Source organism: Chlamydotis macqueenii, chromosome 1, assembly GCF_036417535.1.
Source record: "Chlamydotis macqueenii isolate bChlMac1 chromosome 1, bChlMac1.mat, whole genome shotgun sequence".
Taxonomy (NCBI): domain Eukaryota; kingdom Metazoa; phylum Chordata; class Aves; order Otidiformes; family Otididae; genus Chlamydotis; species Chlamydotis macqueenii.
In genome coordinates this window covers 148,467,724-148,486,693 of record NC_141556.1, presented here as the reverse complement: position 1 = coordinate 148,486,693, position 18,970 = coordinate 148,467,724, and the positions used below count along the sequence as shown (strand labels likewise).

The 18,970-nt window shown below is 38.4% G+C and overlaps 1 long non-coding RNA gene across 3 annotated transcripts in view; it reads right to left on the bottom strand.

The window, feature by feature from the left end:
- Positions 1-4,703: 4,703 nt before the first annotated feature.
- LOC147602310 (uncharacterized) overlaps positions 4,704-18,970 on the bottom strand; it is a 40,009-nt gene continuing 25,742 nt past the window's right edge. For 2 of the 3 annotated variants that reach the window (XR_015257712.1, XR_015257711.1), the window contains exons 3-6: positions 13,718-13,859; positions 8,083-8,192; positions 7,840-7,973; positions 4,704-5,737 (exon numbers count right to left, since the gene is read on the bottom strand). This is a non-coding gene — a long non-coding RNA (uncharacterized LOC147602310). The remainder of the gene's footprint in view (positions 5,738-7,839; positions 7,974-8,082; positions 8,193-13,717; positions 13,860-18,970) is intronic. The other variant, XR_015257713.1, reaches the window with a different exon arrangement.

Genomic DNA, 18,970 nt, shown 5'->3' with positions numbered 1-18,970 from the left:
AGAGTTTGCAACGAACTGGAAGGGTTCTCTGTCCTGAACTGAGTTGCTGCAGAGGGGTGAATTCATTGTAAAGAAGAAAATAAAATACAAAAATATTCCCCAAAAGCAAGAAAATTGTAAGGCTCTTCACAGTGTCTAAATTTAGACACTTAAGTGAAGTGCCTGTGGTAGGAGGTTAGTCTCATAAGGCTTCCTGTCTCATCAATAAAAAGGGAAAGGCAGTTCTGTAAAACACCTTGGTGAAGTTTCTGCTTTGAATTGGCTACTGGGAGAGCCTGGTCTACTGAATAAGACATCTCTGAGTGTCAATTGGGTCCTGCTTTCTGGAGCATGATGCAGATCTGATATCGAGTCCTGTTCTCAGTTAGGTTCATTTTGTAAGTGTCATTGACTTGGAATGTGTGGCAGAGGACTAGGAAAACAAACTGTGTCCCAGGACCTGTGTGCATATTGCCACGCTTGGCAATACTACTGCTTCTTTCTCCAGAAGCCACTGGGAATGGGCTTGCTTTAGGCAAGTGTGTGGAATTACAAAGTGTTAGGGGAAAGGGAAAATTTGGAAAGTGCCCATTGTCCTCACCTCGTATGTCACAGACCATATCTAGAGGAAAATAATAGTGCTTAGAGTAACTTCATAACTGGCTGGTTACCTTCATGTAAGGCTTTTGGGTACCTCACCTGGGCTACGCTGAGTCGGAGCAATTCTCCAGGACTGCAAAGTGGAAACCTGGGTTGCATCAGCAAGATAGATGCCCTTTACTTACAACCACAAACAGTTGGATGCCTAGGAAGTTCAGGAAGCTCGGCTGTTTATTGTAATTTTGAGAATGAATATAAATTGTGGTAGACCTCCTTCCTGAAAAACTGGTCAAGTTTTTCAGGAAGACCTGATCAAGTTGCATTTATACTGCACTGCAATGTAAATATATGTTCTTCTTGAGTGCTCAGCTTTGGCACTGGTCCTACTGTGTAAACTTAGTGAAGTCCTTTCTATTTTAGATTGTCTTTACTGCACTGAAAATCAGGCTCTGCATTCTGCAAAACATGGTTATGTTTTACCCAACAGATGTTAGTTTAGAAACACCTGAGTGTCTTCAGTGACTGCTGGTTTTAGGGTAAGCAGTTCAAAATCTGTGCTTCATTAGGAAAAGAAAGTTCAGGATTAACATACTGTTTCTGCAAATCCATAATCAGAGCAGTCTTGTACCAAATAGAAGCAAGCCATTTGTGTGTATGGCATGACCCAAAACAGGTGCACCTGCAAGGTAAAGGACTGGAAGGATCCTGCTTAGTGAAACAGGATCCCATTGTGTACTATGTCTAACTTGCCTGTTTTTCAATTATGCCTAAAATATCCTTAGATCTTTCCTTCCTTCCTTCCTTCCTCCCTCCCTTCCTTCCTTCCTTCCTTCCTTCTTTCCTTCCTTCCTTCCTTCCTTTCCTTCCTTTCCCCCTTCCTTCCTTCTCCCTTTATTTTTTTCTCTCTTGCTTTCTTGTCTATCCTTCCTTCCTTCCTTTTTTCTCACCTTCCCTTCCCTTCCTCTTCCTCTTCCTCTTCCTCTTCCTCTTCCTCTTCCTCTTCCTCTTCCTCTTCCTTTTCCTTTTTTTTTCCTTTTCCTTTTCCTTTTCCTTTTCCTAGAATCATAGAATGGTTAGGGTTGGAAGGGACCTTCAAAGGTCATCTAGTCCAACCCCCCTGCAAGGAGCAGGGACATCCCCAACTAGATCAGGTTGCTCAGAGCCTCATCCAGCCTGGCCTTGAATGTTTCCAGGGATGGTGCCGCCACCACCTTTCTGGGCAACCTGTTCCAGTGTTCTATAACTCGCATCGTAAAAAATTTTTTCCTAATATCTAATCTAAACCTACCCCCCTCTATTTTAAAACCATTACCCCTCATCCTATTGCAACAGGCCCTACTAAACAGCCTTTCCCCATCTTTCTTGTAGGCCCCCTTGAGGTACTGGAAGACCGCTATCAGGTCTCCCCGGAGCCTCCTCTTCTGCAGGCTGAACAGCCCCAACTCTCTCAGCCTGTCCTCATAAGAGAGGTGCTCCAGCCCTTTTATCATCTTTGTGGCCCTCCTCTGGACCTTCTCCAACTGGTCCATGTCCTTCTTATGTTGGGGGCTCCAGAATTGGACACAGTACTCCAGGTGGGGTCTCACTAGGGCAGAGTAGAGGGGGAGAATCACCTCCCTCAACCCGCTGGCCACACTCCTCTTGATGCAGCCCAGGATGCGGTTGGCCTTCTGGGATGCAAGGGCGCATTGCCTTTCCCTTTCCCTTTCCCTTTCCCTTTCCCTTTCCCTTTCCCTTTCCCTTTCCCTTTCCCTTTCCCTTTCCCTTTCCCTTTCCCTTTCCCTTTCCCTTTCCCTTTTCCTTTTTTCCTTTTCCTTTTCCTTTTTTCCTTTTCCTTTTCTTTTTCCCTTTCCTTTCCCTTGCCTTTGCTTCTCCTCTCCTCTCCTCTCCTCTCCTCTCCTCTCCTCTCCTCTCCTCTCCTCTCCTCTCCTCTCCTCTCCTCTCCTCTCCTCTCCTCTCCTCTCCTCTCCTCTCCTCTCCGAACCTCTCCGAACCTCTCCGAACCTCTCTGAACCTCTCCTCTCTTCTCCGAACCTCTCCGAACCTCTCCTCTCCGAACCTCTCCTCTCTGAACCTCTCCTCTCCGAACCTCTCCTCTCCTTTACTTTGGAAGAAGATTACTTAAACTCAAAAAATAATTCTTACTTCAGAAGAAAGGAAGGAATTCAGATGAGTAAACACAGATGTTTTGTGCCCTTTGAGATGCTGGAGGGTGCTCAAGATGTCTGGGTTGGCTGATGTAACACAGGAGATCCATTCCCTGCTGGAGCAGGGAAAGGATGCCCTGTTCAGTCCAATCTAGCACAAGAGCATTCAAATCTCCTTCAGAGTGTCTCTACCTGGAACTGTTCCAGTACAGACACTCTGCATTAAAACAACCCACTACACTATACCTTGTCCTGGAATAATTTTTGTGTATGCTATCATCCTAAATTGCCTGCCACAGACAGCTTGGTTAACAACCTAATCAAGGCTTGCCTCAAGATGTTGTTTAGAACCATTAACAACAGAAAGGAGAAGCTAATGGGCATCTCTGCAAGGCTGTGTATGGAAACATTGGTAACACTTTTTGGGAACAAAACTTGGGACTGTCTATGTGAAAATTGCATTGGCTTAACTAAGAATGGGATTTAAAATCAATGTAGTTAAAACAGTAAAATGGGTTGTGTCAGCTCTTTTAAATCAATATAAGCCTGACGGAGTTTGGTTTAACTTATATTGAGTTAAAAGTAAACCAAAATAAGCTGCTTGTAACCCAACGTTAATGTGTCTACATAGAGTTTGTTCTGAATTAATGAAACCGTTTTTAAATCGATTTAAGTCAAAACAGTGCTAGATCTGTGTACAGACAAAAGTTTAATTGGAAAATGATTGATTAGATATGGATAACACAGCCAATGGTGGGAGATATGAGAGGGAAATAAATCAGGATCTGGACATAATGAAAAAATCTGAATGGATATGTCCGGGCAGCATTGTGTAATGTCCAGATGCATAAATAAAGGGAAGAATATTTAGATTGCAGCCACTTTCCTACATAATATAAGGTCCCCACACATCAGTATGCATTACTAGATACGCAGGCAGATGGCATGAGTATGGGAAAAGGATGGAAGTTGAAAGTAGATGCATGGGGAAAAAGTCTAAACCAGAACAAAGGATACACATCCTCAATGGCAAAGAAACAAGAAATCTACCTGGAATACTACTGTGGAAACAGTAAATATAGTAGGACAGTTCTTACCACCCTATATTTTTTTCCTCTTCACTTCTTAAAGGTTTTAATGTACTAGCATTCTGAAAGGGAAAAATACCGCATAGAGTTTTTTCTGCTATTGTTTGAGATTGCCTTTTTAAAAGACAAGAACTGTTTTACTGTCCAGAGCCCCTCAAAAAAAATTGCAGATGTTCTCAGCACAATATAAAAATTGGTTATGAAAAATATAAATGCTCTTTCAACTTGAGAAGGGAATCACTTCATAATTTACACTATCTGTACTTGAAAAGAGAACAACTTCAGTACTCATGAGTTATTGGTTTTGCCTTCTTTATTAAGCATTCCTTGTCTGTGTTTCTATCTATTTAGTGTGTGTTCTTCCCACTCCCTTGTCAATGCCCTTAGATACAAGGGATATATTTCAGATTCAGTGCACAAAGAACTTTCATTTTAATACACAGCAAATTAGAGGCACTGCACACGCATGTATATGTGGTGTACCACACTATTAACCTCTAATGTGGATTCGTCCTCCTTGGATAATCTTTTGCCCACATCTCACAACTATTCTCTAACATTTGCAAAGCAATTAATTTATGTGTTGGAGGGACTGCTTTGCAGAATTTACCAGTGACGATATATGTTAAAGAGGATACGTTAAAATGAAATCTGAAGTATTGTCATTGTTGACAGGAAGCTGAATGACATGAATTGCATACGGTATATGCAGAAGTTTGGTTGCCCTATAAATTTTTCTGTGTCTCTAAACAACGACAAAAATAGGTGTAACTAGCCTGCTACTGTTTAGTTATGTAACAGATTGAGGGTTTGGGTTTTAGTCACTGAAAATGTGATAAACAACACTGTGCATTAATGCAGAAAACAGATTGAGCTTTTTAATGGTACATCAAATAAGACTTTATTAGCATCTATTAGGTTCAACCCAAAGCCCAGGAAATAGCATTAATGAGCATCATATATCAGTCTGTCTGTTATTAGATAACATTATCCCTTAAAACTAGCAAGTCATATAGTACTTTATACTTTTTACCTTTATCTTTAGAATTAGCTGCTGACATCCTCTCCTGTTACACTGGCCTTACTATTAGTAATAGTGAACCAATTTATAAACCCATTAGTGACACTTTTTCCTGAAGATAAAAACAGTCAAAATTATCTGGCAGCAATTAATCTTAATGGCTGTATGCAGTAAACAGCAATGGGCTAATTCCAGCTCTGTCAGCCCCATCAAACAATCCCACATTAGGCAGCTTTTCACTGATCCATTAAGCATATTCAGAACAACAACAAATTCAATGCTGAAGGCATATGCACTAAACATTACAACAGTGATCTTCTGAAGCCATCATTATCTCTTAAATAGTACTTCCCCCATGTATTATCATTATGCTGTACATTAGAAATACTTTGATTAAACTCCCTTAATTCATAACAGCCAGCTGCAGACCATTTATGCAGTTAATCTCAACACAACAGCTATTGAGGAAATATAACAAATGAAGGCTGTAAACTGGAAGTCATTACTACGAAAGATACTGGTTTCCTAGCCCTCGCAGTGCAAAGTGCATGGCAAGATTGTACTTTAGGATGACAGTAATGCAGCCTGAACCCGCTAATGACCTTCCACACATGTCCTGCAACATGTGCAGCAGGAGCTGCAGCTGCAAAGGTGTGTGCAGCAGCAACCTGACAAACTGTCAGCAGGAGAAGGAAAAATGTCCAAGAGCTCCTTGTCCACAGGAGGAAAATATCAGTTGGGACCTGGCTTGCAAACTGCAGCCTCTTCATGGCTTTGCTAGCTTCCTCTGGAGCTTACGGTAATTCGTCTCTATGAAAGAACAGTTCTGATTTCTTCCTCTATGTAGCCCGAGTTAGTAGCAATGACACTTTGAAAGACTGCAGACTTTCGAGTTTCCTTTCCTATAAGTAATAGGAGTTTTGAGAATATTTATTAGACTGTTTTCTCTTTAAGGTATAATGGATATGGTGTAGCAAGAAAATTTGCATTTACATTTCCATGGTGATGTAAACAATATAACATCAGGATGGGAAGGAAAACAGTAACTAATTTATATTTCCACTCTGACCTGAAATTCACATGAGGTATCCTCATTTAATAACATGAAAATGTTAAACAGACAAAAGTTGATGTTATTTTCTGAAGTTTTCATCAAAAGTATTCAATTAAAAATATGTATTAAAAATTCACTCAGAAGAGTTCATGCTGCATGTTAGGGAAAAAGAGGAGCTAAGTTGTGTTACTAATCTGGATCATACCTTTTCTTAACTTAAAAAATACCCCAAGAAATCTGTGCAATTTGGGTACAAAAAACACTTTCACAAATTCTTTGCTTGTCAAGTGTAAAGAAACCATAAAAATATTAGTGAATAAGGTCTATGTGTTTTACAGTTCTTCACCATATATAAATAGTTTATTTGATTTTAAAGATATAAACCACAGACACAGTGTCTACCTTGCAATGAAATGATCAAATAAATAAAACTTCCATTTGGCATGAGCCTAGCTGCCAGTTCTGATCTTAGTTCCAGTTCATAAGTCCAGCTCACTCGAAGGTGGAATGCAAAACCTCTGCAGCACCTTCAGGACCCGCAATCAGGAGCAGGCACTGGCATGCAACAGGCAACAACACCCTTTAGAGGGCCAGAAGGACCGACTTCCTGATACTTCAGTTAAAACCGAGGTGAAAAGTCTCGCTAGAAGTCCAGTTTTGTACTTCTGTTACTTTCTAAAGCTCGTGCACTGCTGGAACGTGAGGCTGCAACTCTGCACCATTTTCCTTGTGAGCAACCTACACAATCCAGTGCTGTGTACACCTAAGAACAGCGATATAAAATACACTGGCTTGCTTGTAAGCAGAGGGATTCAACATGGCCACTTTTCAGATGGGTGCTTGTATAGTCTTCCCTGTCCGTGGGGAGGCAGACCTATGTACCATGTTAGATATTGTGCACCTCCTAAGCAGCAAGAGTGAATTTTGCAATCCAGAATTACAGACTATAATAATAATGCTAATACCATAATAATGATAATTTTTATATGTATAGTCACTGTCATAATAATAATAACATAGTCATCCCTTTCAGAGGCAGAAGAATGGACTTGTGTTTCTGATGCAGATTTCAAACCAGCACTCTTCCTTCCTTCACAGCACCTGCCATATGATCTTAGGTAAGTCACTTTATGTCTCTGCTTTGGCTTCCCTTCTCTACAATGTTGATAGGGTGACTTTGCCACGTGGCAGAGCTCTTGCCAAGCCTAACTGGTAATGTGTATGGCACTTCTAAGGTCTTTAATCAGAAACCCAAACAGAAAAAAAAATTGCTACGTCATTTACACTAAGGTATTCTTCTTGGCGAAGCTGACTCTTGGTCAGAGTTATGTGGGACCTTTAGGCGTCAAGAACTCTGCCTATACTGGAAAGCTACCCTGTGTCCTTGCAAAACCAGCAGTGCCTCCTGGCAGGCTTGACCTTCTTCTGAGATGATGGGACTGTGGCCCTCAGAAGGCACACGCTGAGCATGGAGGAAAATCCCTACCTCCAGCCTTCACTGCCACAACAGTGAGCAATCTGCTTTTTAACAAGCAACAGCAGATAGGTCAGAAGTACATGAGGTGAACTTAATCTTTAGCCCATTTCCGGTGATCTGGAGATAACCTATAACAAGAAAAGCACCTGGAAATCAAAGCTTGTTCCTTAACCCACCAGAAGGAGAAAATGGGGTAATTTAGTTTCTTTCTTACACAGAAGCATTTCTAGACACAACTTCAGGCAACAAGGAACATTAGACATCCTGTGGAAAATCAAGACCCCAGCAGAGTTTGAGTACTCAAGAGCAAGGCATCCTCTGACCAAAGATTTCAAAGCCTGAAAGTTTTCACTAAAGTACCTAAACACAGTTTAAATTTTCTACTGAACTGAGTTCTCAGTGTCCCAGATGTAACTTATAAGTTTCAAGTATATGAGCTACTTTTTCCCAAACTTGAAGAGAAACTGACAAACCATTCTCTCCAGTGGGCAGGAAGATCTGTGATATGATGTGACAATTATAAGTTACAAAGTGTGCCTGAATCATTATATGTAACCATCTTTGTCCAGCTTCACATTTTACTTCTTTTCCCAGCTGTTTTTGTTTCCTTAAAAACAGTGGAAAATTCCATAAGCAATGTAATTTCAACAATTTGTTTTCATTTTCAAGATATTATCTGCTTGGATTTAAGCAAATCCAAGTAGGTAAGTGCTAACCTTAAGAACAAAGCTTAAGATCTGTACATCCTTCTCTACCAGAAAAGGAGCAACAGAATTTGTCACCTCACGATGGGTCCGATTCTGAGGAGTACTGAGTAATGGATACTCTGCAGATGACAAGGACTACAGGTAAGAATGACAAATTATTCCCAGTTGCTACTTGCTCATTCCAGTGCAAAAATTTCACTTAGTTGCAGTTTTACCAGGTAACGCTTTTTTTTGGCTCAGACTTCTTACGACTAACTGCAGAAGAATAGATGGCTATGTATATACTCTTCAAATACAGTAACAGGGGGGCTACTCTGCTTACTTTCCAAGGACCATTTACTAATCTTGAATTTAGCTAACCAAGCGGTGTAGCAGGGAGTTTATAAAAATTCCTATAATTCTGCCTAGCATACGATCCAAGCACAGAACTCTTACTGTACCAGTAAGAATTTGAGACTGAGAGAAAATATATACCTACTGAGTTACTTGTAAGAAATTGATTATGTTAATTACAAATGAATTTTATATACGGATTTTATTTTAAATTGTTGACATTTTTGCTTCTTAATTTGACAATGTGTGAACAGTCAGATGTGAAACTAACTGTATAATGTGTTCTAGTTTTTCATAAAGGGAATATAATACTGATGAAAACCACAAAATACTTTGGTCATACTATGATGTATTTTTCCTATTATTGCCATATTTCAAAAGAGTCAAATCTGATTTTCAAAACAAGAATATTGTTCTCTTTGGTGTAAGCTAACTTCAGGTTACCCAACAGTGGTAAGGAACTTCGACAATATTCTATCAATTTTACTGATAAAATTCCCAAGGCAGGACTTGGACTACCCTATTTGGGACTGCAGTGCAATGTGCATAGAAGTGGAGTGGATTGTTCATAGAATTATTACTACTGATGGCCTTAATAGGTAGCAGAAGAACATGATTTATGAGTTAAAGGAGTGCATCTCTACTAAGAGACAACAGAGGAAAAAATATTTTGCAGATTTTATTTTGTTCACATATATTGTAAGAGTTAAGGGAAGCTCTGACAGAAAATCCTAAATAGTACGATTTTATGATGAGGTTTTTTTCCCATTCTTCAATCCTTTTATGAATTTGGAACAATTTCCACATAAAAGAAGTTTCCTTTTTCTTCAGCGGGACTATTAATGTGTGCAAACTTTAACTAGGTCCAAGTGTAAGCTCTGTGTGCTGACAGAATGTTAGAAAATCAAGTCTAATGAGCGGTCAGTGCACAAAAGTAACTCTAGAAATCATAGAAAGCATACTGATTTATATAAAGCAGTGCTAAGGAGTGTAGGGTTTCAACCTCTAAGGGACAGAATACAAGCAATGAAATGGAGAAGTGGTTTTCAACCTTTTTGAATTTGCAGACAATCTACAAATATTTTTAGTGGAGAGGAATATGCATGTAATATATTTAAGCTTGCAGATAATAAAACAGCTTTTTCAGGGACCACTGACAGGAAGCCCAAGGATCCACAAGGGTTCATAGGCTGTAAGCAAGAAATCACTGACATGAATAATACCAAATTACCTACCCCATTCTAGCTTTGTTTCTAAAGTTTGCCATGTTGTCTTGAATCTGCCTTATGAATTATCTGGACTTATACTGCTATACTGCTTATGTATCTAGAAATAAAAAAAAACCTGGAGAAATAATTTTATTGAATTTAATTACGTATCTTCTAAGAAAAATTGTATTTCATGAAGGAAAGAAAAGCAATAAAACAATGATTCCATTCATATACAATGTGTCAGTAATTTATAACCAATTTATCAATGACCATGCAGCTGCATTCACTGTAGTTTAAAAAAAAAAAAAAGCACTCGTATAATGCTTACATAGTCTCTGAAAGCATAGCATCTTAATAAAGGAACAGGAAGCCACTGGAGTAATTAGAAAGGTATATTGTAGTGCATATAATGGCAGAAGGATGTTTGTGTTATAGTCCAACACATCATTAAGGATACAATTGTTATTTAATGTGGCACAATCATCTTTCTACTCTTCATGAAATCCACTTAAGTAATTACTTTTCTTAGCTCATTGGCTCTATGAACTGACAGTTTAGCAAAGTGCTATGTCTAAAGAAATACTGAATCTCCATTTTTATAATACCTTGCCTCTTTTTAAGCTTGACTGTTCTTGCTTACCTGGAATGGCCCTTTTCTTGTTTAAAATACTGGTAAGGAGAGTGGGGAGGAGAGGGGAGAACTAAATGATGGGGAGAGAGGGGAAGGAAGTATTAAAAGCTTACAGAGCTGTCTTAAAAAATGAAAATATGAAATGAAAATCCCCACTCTCTTTTTCCCTACAGTGTATCCCTTTTCCTAGTCTTGTTTTTGGTGTATATATATATATGAATATAAACTCAATTAACTGATCTGTTTGTACGATGTTTGGTCGTTTTTATACCAGTTAGCAACAGAACAGTAGCTCAGTAGTGCAGCACCTTGAGTTACTTCTAATCTGTTTTTAGGAGGAACAGTTTTACAAAGCAAAGTTTTCAAGACTTAAGAGAGTACTGTCTTATAAAAGTTAGTGGGCAACATTAAATAACCTATTATTTTATTTTCTAATCTTTTTGCACTTACAACTGCAATCATATATGGGAGCAGACAAACATAATCTGTATACTCAAAGCTCATTCATTTTTTTTTCCTGTCATGCATATTTTAATATAAAGTTCAAGACCATTCTGCGGAGCAAGCCCAGTATTCAACAGACACAGCACTGAAGTGCAACATTTAAATTGCCCGACAGCATGCTTTTTTATTTTTTTTCATTTTAAACTTTAAGCTCTCTTTCAAAAGATGTTGTAATCTTCGTGTTTACTAGCATTACAACAAGGTAAGTCTGAAATACCTTTATCTTATTTGGTAGATCTATGTTTGATGCTCTTTGTTTGAATAGAAGTGTCAGCTGTATTTTACTTTATTATATAAAAAAGTTTCAGAATTTAATTAAGGGTCAAGTACCCACAGTAGATAAATGCAACAGCTAAAGCATATTTCTGATCTCTCTGAAGACTGCAATCATGAAAATTATTATCATTGAGTAAAACTGGTCTCAATGATGGTGACTGGGAGATGGAATCTCTGTTAGTCAGCCATAATTTACATAATAATGGGTTCCGAGTTTTCATCAGCACCTTTTGTTTGTACAGTACTTACTGCTACAGTAAATTGTCAAAATGTCATTCCTATCCAATCAGCCAGAAAATATCAACAGTAAACAAGGCACAAAAAGAAATTCTCTGATTAAAAGTATGGTGGAGGAAACAGTAAAACAGGACACTGCAATAGCCGTAGCAGTCTTATTCTGAAATTTGCAACAATACCGCTGAACAACTTATGAAACTTATTATTTTTTAATGAAGCAATGCTGTACAGGGGATGATGTCATTAAAAGAATCTCAGCAAACATTTAGATAACTGGTTTGTTTACACTTGTGATTGTCATTACCTGTTTGTTTCCTCTTCCATGTGGCAATCTGTTTCACTTCTCCAGGTAATACAGACTCAACTAAAAAGTTGCTTTCGCAATGGGTTGAATAGCCACAGACACACAAGAATATACGTACGAGCTGCCCAAAAGCAACTTAATCAAGGTAAACACTGAGTCCTAAATAAAAATGCCGGCCTGAAAAAATCTCTCTTCTCTTTCTAACAAACACACAAAGTCTGACAGTATTTAAGTTGAAATGAATTCAGTGTAAGTTTCTGCCACCCTCTAAAATTCACCGAAGTGCAAGGAGAAGAGGAGCATGAATTAGTTACAGTGCAGGCTTTATAGTCATCGTACTTATATACTACATTAAAATTAAAAGTTTCACATTGTGTTTGAAATAAAAATGAATAAAGTGGCATGCTGCCAAAGAGAACCAGAAGCCACCCTTGTGTGGAACTGAAACATTTGGCTCATATAGTACTTAATTTATTTTTGTGAAATGACAAATTACATAAATGTATCTTTAAAATAGAGAGATAAAAACTTAAAAAAAGTTTCTTTGTATTGTTGTTTGTAAAGGTTGACATATTCATAGCCTGGATATAAACAGAACAAAAAACAATAAAAGTTCCTCAAGGAGGGCTTCCAGCACTACGCTCTTAAAAATCTTCAGAAAGAACGTGATCACGTAGTTGAGTCACCACAGAAAAGACTCACAGTACCTTCTTTTGGAAATGAATAGGAGTTTTAAAATCTATTGAAATGAAGTGTTGACATAAGGAAATATTTTGTAGAGCTTTCGGGTTTTTTTACCATTCACTTTATTTTACTTGGCTACTTTTAATTTTTTTCCACTTCTTCTCTTTGAAAATCCTGTATTGTCCAAGCCCTTTCGATTAAGCGGCTTGCCTGAATGAAAGCACTGTGATGATGTGGCGGTGCATCAATAAACAGGGTGCCTCTCAAAGCAGGACAGAACTCTGAGAAATAGGGCTGATCAGCGGTAATTACTCTGACACTTCATGCAGTACAGGGAATTAACTCCTAGGACTTTGGGCCGAATGGAGAAGTAGTAGTTGATGTTCCACATTGTGAATGCCTCAGTGCCTGAACCCATAATGAGTTTAAATGGAGATGAGAATTCACTATATGCAGGGCTTTTTTTCTTTCTTCCCCCCCCCCCCCCCAGTTAGGAATGTGAAGCAGAGTGCAGAAAACAGAAATAATTTGGGATGTAGTGCAGGCTGCATTTCTATTTTTTGCTAAGGTCTTTACATTCATTTTCCATTAAAACGCAAATAATCAAATAAAGGGATGCCTGTAGCAACCCTGTTTATGGGAACGCACCCGTCACATTGAGGAAGACGCCCATATGCCAAGTTAAGGAAGTAGAATTGCTCTAAGGCAGACCTGCAGAATCTAAGGTACACAAAAACACATAGCAGGAGGGGAAATACAGCTAAAAAGGCAACTAGTTAGCAGCTGCCACTATGACCTTTAACTGCATCCATGGTAACTGGGCTAAAGATGGAGTTCCATTTTATTATTCTCATACCCACAATGTTAAGCCTATGAATCCCATTGCAATTTAATGGCTGAAATCAGAAGGCAGATCTGTGTTCATTGGACCAGTGCCGACATCCTCTTAGCTAATGAGTGCAATAAACATTTTCATGCCAGGAAACCAATGCAAGTGGAAATATTATGCCATGCAGAAATCTATCCCCCAAACACAAAGAAATGGTCAGTAAACTCAGTCCTGTATGATCATTTGCATATACTGTAATTTTTCAGGTTTTAGGCCATGCATCTTTGAAGCAGGAAGATATTTAACTCGTATATTCTTTAATACTGTGGCATGCAACAGCATTCACTTTGTATTAAGAATTGTAGGAAGAATTACGTATTCCAGAGTTAATGGCTATAACTGCCTCCAATTATTTTCCTAAAGGAATCTTGTATTTTTAAACAGTATTTTTTTCTTTCAGGCACCTAAAATGTATTTCATCCTTTTGCAGGCTATGTACAGTACCACCAGCTGAGCAAAAGACAGTAAACCAGCAAGCTGTTTCAACAAGAAAGAGGGCTTTGTTCTAACTTCTGTTGCTACTGTAATTTAACTCATACAGTTTTTCTTAAGAATCGGTGACAACAATGTCATACCTTTGTCATGTGAGCTGAAAGCAAGACATATACCATCCTTACTTGGGCTGAAGAACCAGAGCAACAACAGCAGTTAAAAGGATCTGTGCTGGAGGTGTCTTCGAATTATCAAGCACTTCTACCTCTAAAGTTCTGTGGTAACCTGTAAAACCAACATTGAGAGGTACAGAGTGGAGCTAACAATTGATTTGTAAGCCTTTACCTGGAAAAAACAGTACGGCTGAGGAATAGCCAGAATTATTTTTAAAATTGTATTGTAAAGATAACTATTTAGCCACATTAAGCCATTCAGTCATTTATCTGTCTTATCCCGCAGCCTCAGCTGCAGGAGCATCATCCTAATAACACAACAGATCGGAGTGAAGAAGAAAACTCTGAATGTATAAATGTGCAGCTGGGAAGTGAAGGTCACCAAAATTTCCTTGAACTCCTGGGTAAACCCACTGTACTTGCTTCAGTGTGGTGCAGTCAAAGACACAAAACTACATTAATACGTTCATAAAGAGCATTATGTGAAATATGCCTGCCTCTCACAGTCAACTTCCTCTTCCATCTTAGAGTACCCAGAATTTTATTTTTGTTAAAATGTTAGCCTAGCATAAGGAGTGAGGGATTAATGACTTCCCCTGACAAGAACAACATGAATTTTTTTTTTTTTCTTACGGAATACTGCCAAGTATCCTTTGTAATAAAAAAAACTTGAACTAGTTTGCTAACAGAAGCCACTTGTTCTGGTAACTGTAAAGGTCAGACAGAAAATAATTTTGGTGGTTTTTATCTTTTAAAATAATGTCACTGTTTATCACTATGGGAACATTTCTGGACAACAAAGAAAAGAGAAGACAGAAGATGTGATACCCCAGACCACCAGGTACACTATTTCTTAAAAGACATTAGGTTAAAAAAGCTGTTAGCCAATTATACCAAAGATTGGAAATGTCACAAAAGCCAATGAAATCTCCCTGGTAACATTCACAAATAATATGCTTTGGATCATTCTGTATATTAAATGACAACTGCCAATTTAAAAAAGACTTCCTCCAAAATTTTTGATGTATGACAATTTAGAAGTTGAAACACACTGTTCTTACCATTTAATATCTCTGAGATAAAAAGCTTTTGACATGTTAACTAATGTGAAGGAATAAGTGCTCCTCTCATTTCCCTAACACAGTACTGGACTGCACTGAGTAGCTTTTTTTTGTGATAAATGTCATAAGAAGCAAGATTTTACTTAGTTGAGAAGTATATGCATTTATGGCTACTACATTACATAACAATAGACAAAGGTGAGATTTTGTATCCTAAATATTGTTCTTTGATACATGCAGTATTTCTTTCAGTTAAAATGGGCATTTGAATAGGCACTGATTGCCAATATTATCTAATCCACTTCTCTGTCTGGGGCTCTAGTACAGCATGATTCAGAGGAAGCTGTTAATCTCTGAACGTGCAGTCATTCCAGGATTAAAAGTCTGTTGAAGTGCATATTAGTTGTCTTTTTCTTGTTTGGCTGGGGTTTGTGGTGGGGTTTTTTTTGTTTTTTTTTTTTGTTTGCTTTTTTTGTTTGGTTTTTTTTTTGTGTGTGTGTTTTTTTTGTTTCTTTGTTTGTTTGTTCCCCCCCCCCCCCCCCCCCCCCCATGGAAATCATTCACAATCTCTAGCTTGAGGCACCTGGCCTGAGTGGCTCCCAGGTAGCTGAGGAAATCTCCACCAGGCAGTTCTGGGTGGAGATGCCAGGTTCTTTGCTTCAGCTGGTCTCCCAGATTCGTTTGCTATGGAGGATGCTTGCTCCTACCCTGTGAGTGCATCTCAGCAGTTAAGGCAGTGGCTCAGATCTGTCTGCCTTTGATTGAGGCCCATCTGGAAGTCTCCCATTTTAAGGATAACCCATAGTTGTATCCTATCAGGTTTCTCTGTGTAAAAACCTCTACTGCCACTGAAGTAATGGAGCTCAGCAGTAACATTTAGACAAATGCCTGACTCTGGTTAAAGGGGGCGTTTGAGAGTCTAAGCCATAGGTGATCAAACAATACAAGGCTGGTTCAGCAGAAGCATTTAGGGTCAGAATTTTGAGTTCTGTAAGTTAACACACTGTAAAAAAAGGAGATTAGATAACTAAATAAATAGTAAGCTTCTAGATATTTTTGCTGACCTTAATGAATTGTGTGTAAGCTAATTGTTAGGCCCAGTGTGGATGGGATTTTGTGGCCCTGAAAGTCTCACGTTGAAGGTTTACACTGCTCAGTTGTTGGCAAAGTGTGTTTGAAAAACAAATCTGCACCAAAAAAGGAAAAGCCTTAAGCAGTGTAGACCTCACCAACTGGTGCCATTGGACGCTGGGGAAGAGATTAGTTCCAGAACCTCTTCTAATTAACAGTGTAGACACAGGCTAGGAACAGTGCTGTATGTTGCTTCAAATGGGCGGTGGATTTTTTCAGTTATTTTGCTGAAGAGTAGACCACAAGTTAGCCATACCAAGACTGGGAAACTTTATGAACTCATTCAGTAAATACTGAATGCTGGAATAATTGGAATAAAATGAAATAGCAGACGGCAGGATGGTGCCACAGTTGTGAAGAAGGTAATAAACGTGATCTGCTGGGAAATCTTTCTGACCCTGACAACAAAAGCAGAAGATAGAAAACACTTCTGTTGAAACCTTGGCTGCACAATACATTTGAAGATGCAGATCTTGCTGTTGTGGGATATTGGGAACACATTCTGATAGGTTAAGGATCTGCACAAACAGAGTGGGCTCCATCACATGGGTGGGATAGGTACTATCTTTGGTTGAAGAGTAGATGGTGGATCCAAAATGACATTACTAACAAAAGAATTTGTGTTGACAAATACGATACAGATCTAAGCTATGTATATCCCAGTAGAACCTACAAAGCACAGAAAATTAATACAAGCAGTGGGAGGAATGAAGCAAAAATGTATGCCGAGCAGAGCTATAAACAGGTTGGCATTTTTAACTTTTAGGCAAACAAAATAGTCTACATATACTGCAGAACTTTCAGAAAGTTGAGGTGGTAAAACTGCTCACTATAATGTTGAAAGAGTAGATTTCTTAATAAATATTTCTGGTTTGAATCTGAAAAAGAAAAATAATATATTTGTTGTATGAATAAATTATTTTTTTTGCTGCTTGACAATTAAAGTGATATCTTTCATTTCAGGTAAATCCAAACTTTATTTTTTTTTTAATTTTCATCACACAGAAAAGGAACATTTTTAAGTCCTTTTGCATTTGCTCTCAGTAGCCCAATTTATATCTAGATACTTAGAAAAGGTGATGTAACTTCAGAAGAAGACGTTTAGTTAGAATTCCTTTATCTCAGTGCTTAAGCCATTTCCTCTGAGTCAAGAGAACAGAGCCATGTTCTTACTTCCAGTGAAAACTAGAGAGATTTGAGTTTTCCTTTCCCTCTTCATAGATGACTGATATGTGGATGTAAAAGTGTAAGAAAGCAGAACTCCTTTCTGGTTTTGGCATGACCATAGCTGTTTACCTTACAACTGTTGATCCAGTTCATTCCAGATTCTTGAATACCTTTAGATCCATCAAAACTAATGTCTTTAGGTGAATTAACCATTCTAAGGTGAAAAAGCGTTCAGCCCTACTTACATTGTGCAAAGATAATGAAGAAGATTTCACATTAGTAATCAAAGAGGATGTTGAACAACAAAAACTAATGATTAACATTCTGAAATTAGCAGCACAGGATAACCAGCATTTAAGAATTCCTAAGAGTAGCTGGAGAAATCTTCAGTATGTTGATGTTAATTTTGAACAAATCCTGACATACAAGCAATGCTATAGAAGGTAACCAGATAGTGTTACTCGTCAGATCCTTTCCCCTGCTGTTACCCAAAACAATGCAAAGCTGATGTGGGAAGTTTCTCCTCCGATTCCACAGACATCCAAAGAGTACCTCAGAATGAGATGATATAGCAAAAAACCCAACATGATTGCTGAACGGTCAGTGAGGGAACTGGAGAAATGATCTTTTACAACTTGTTGAGGCCATGCTGGTGTATTGCATCAACTCTTCACTCCACATTTTCAGAAAGACACAGTGGGGCTATTGGAGACGGCAGAATGGAAATGCAGAAATGTTTTGAAAATAGGAGAAAATGCCTTATGGTGAGAGATTTAAAGAGTTGGATCTTTCTGTTTATGAGGAGGAAGATTGAGAGGTGACTTGCTTATGGCATATATACCTTTTCAGGCAGAAAATAATGGATATGAAAGGACTCCGTAATCTAGTGGAGAAAGGCATAATAAGAACCAAAGGCTGAAGCCTGAAGCCAGATGAATTCAAATTGGAAATAAGGCACACACTTTTAATGCTGATAGCTATTAGCTATCAGAACACATTATAGAAGGAAGTGGTGGATTTTCCATCTCCTGAGATCTTCAAATCAAGATTAGATGCCTCTCAGGAAGATATACCTTAGCTGCAGAGAAACTATTTGGCTCAAGGTAGGGATAGCTCTGTGAAAGATAAGTGCCTGTGATCGAGAAGAAAGCAGATTAGATGATCTAAAAATTTCATTTTGCTTTTTACTCTGTGAAAATTTGAAAAGTTGCAGTATGTAGCTGGGAGTTAATCTGAGTCCTCCACCCTGGATTTAGCCCAGTCAGATTACTGGTGCATTGAAGTAAAATTCATACTCCCTCCCTCACTTTTTTATATCCCTTTGCAGGTTTTATTCAGAGGGAAGTCAGATTTATTGCTGTTTTTGCTTTCCTTCTGCTAAAGCAATGCTCTATGTTGGAGAATGGAACAGATGCAAATATCTGCAACCGCTGTTTAGAGTTCCATTCATGCTTATTTTCTAGAAGAGAACAAGAGACATCACTGTCTCTGTCATGGACTTCTAGGATCGAAGCATGGCAAAATGCAGAAATGTTGTGTTCACTGTACCACCTACTAACATTATTACATATATGACTTTGTACTTGCCGTGTTCACTCCCAAACCACTGGCAATTACTGAAAAATCTTTGCAACATATGTGAAAGAAAGTGTCAAAGAGAATTTTTTTTTTAACTTGTGGCATCCACAGACAGGTGCAGGGAATGTTGGAAATTTTTTATGATTTTAAATGTCACCCTTTGTGAAAGGGTCCTGTGTAGCCTATGTGGGGAAACAACATGGGAATATCTTTTGTCTGATCCTGGCCTCCTACATCAGACAACAGGTTTAATTTGGTTGTGGGACTTATATTTCAAAGGACCGCG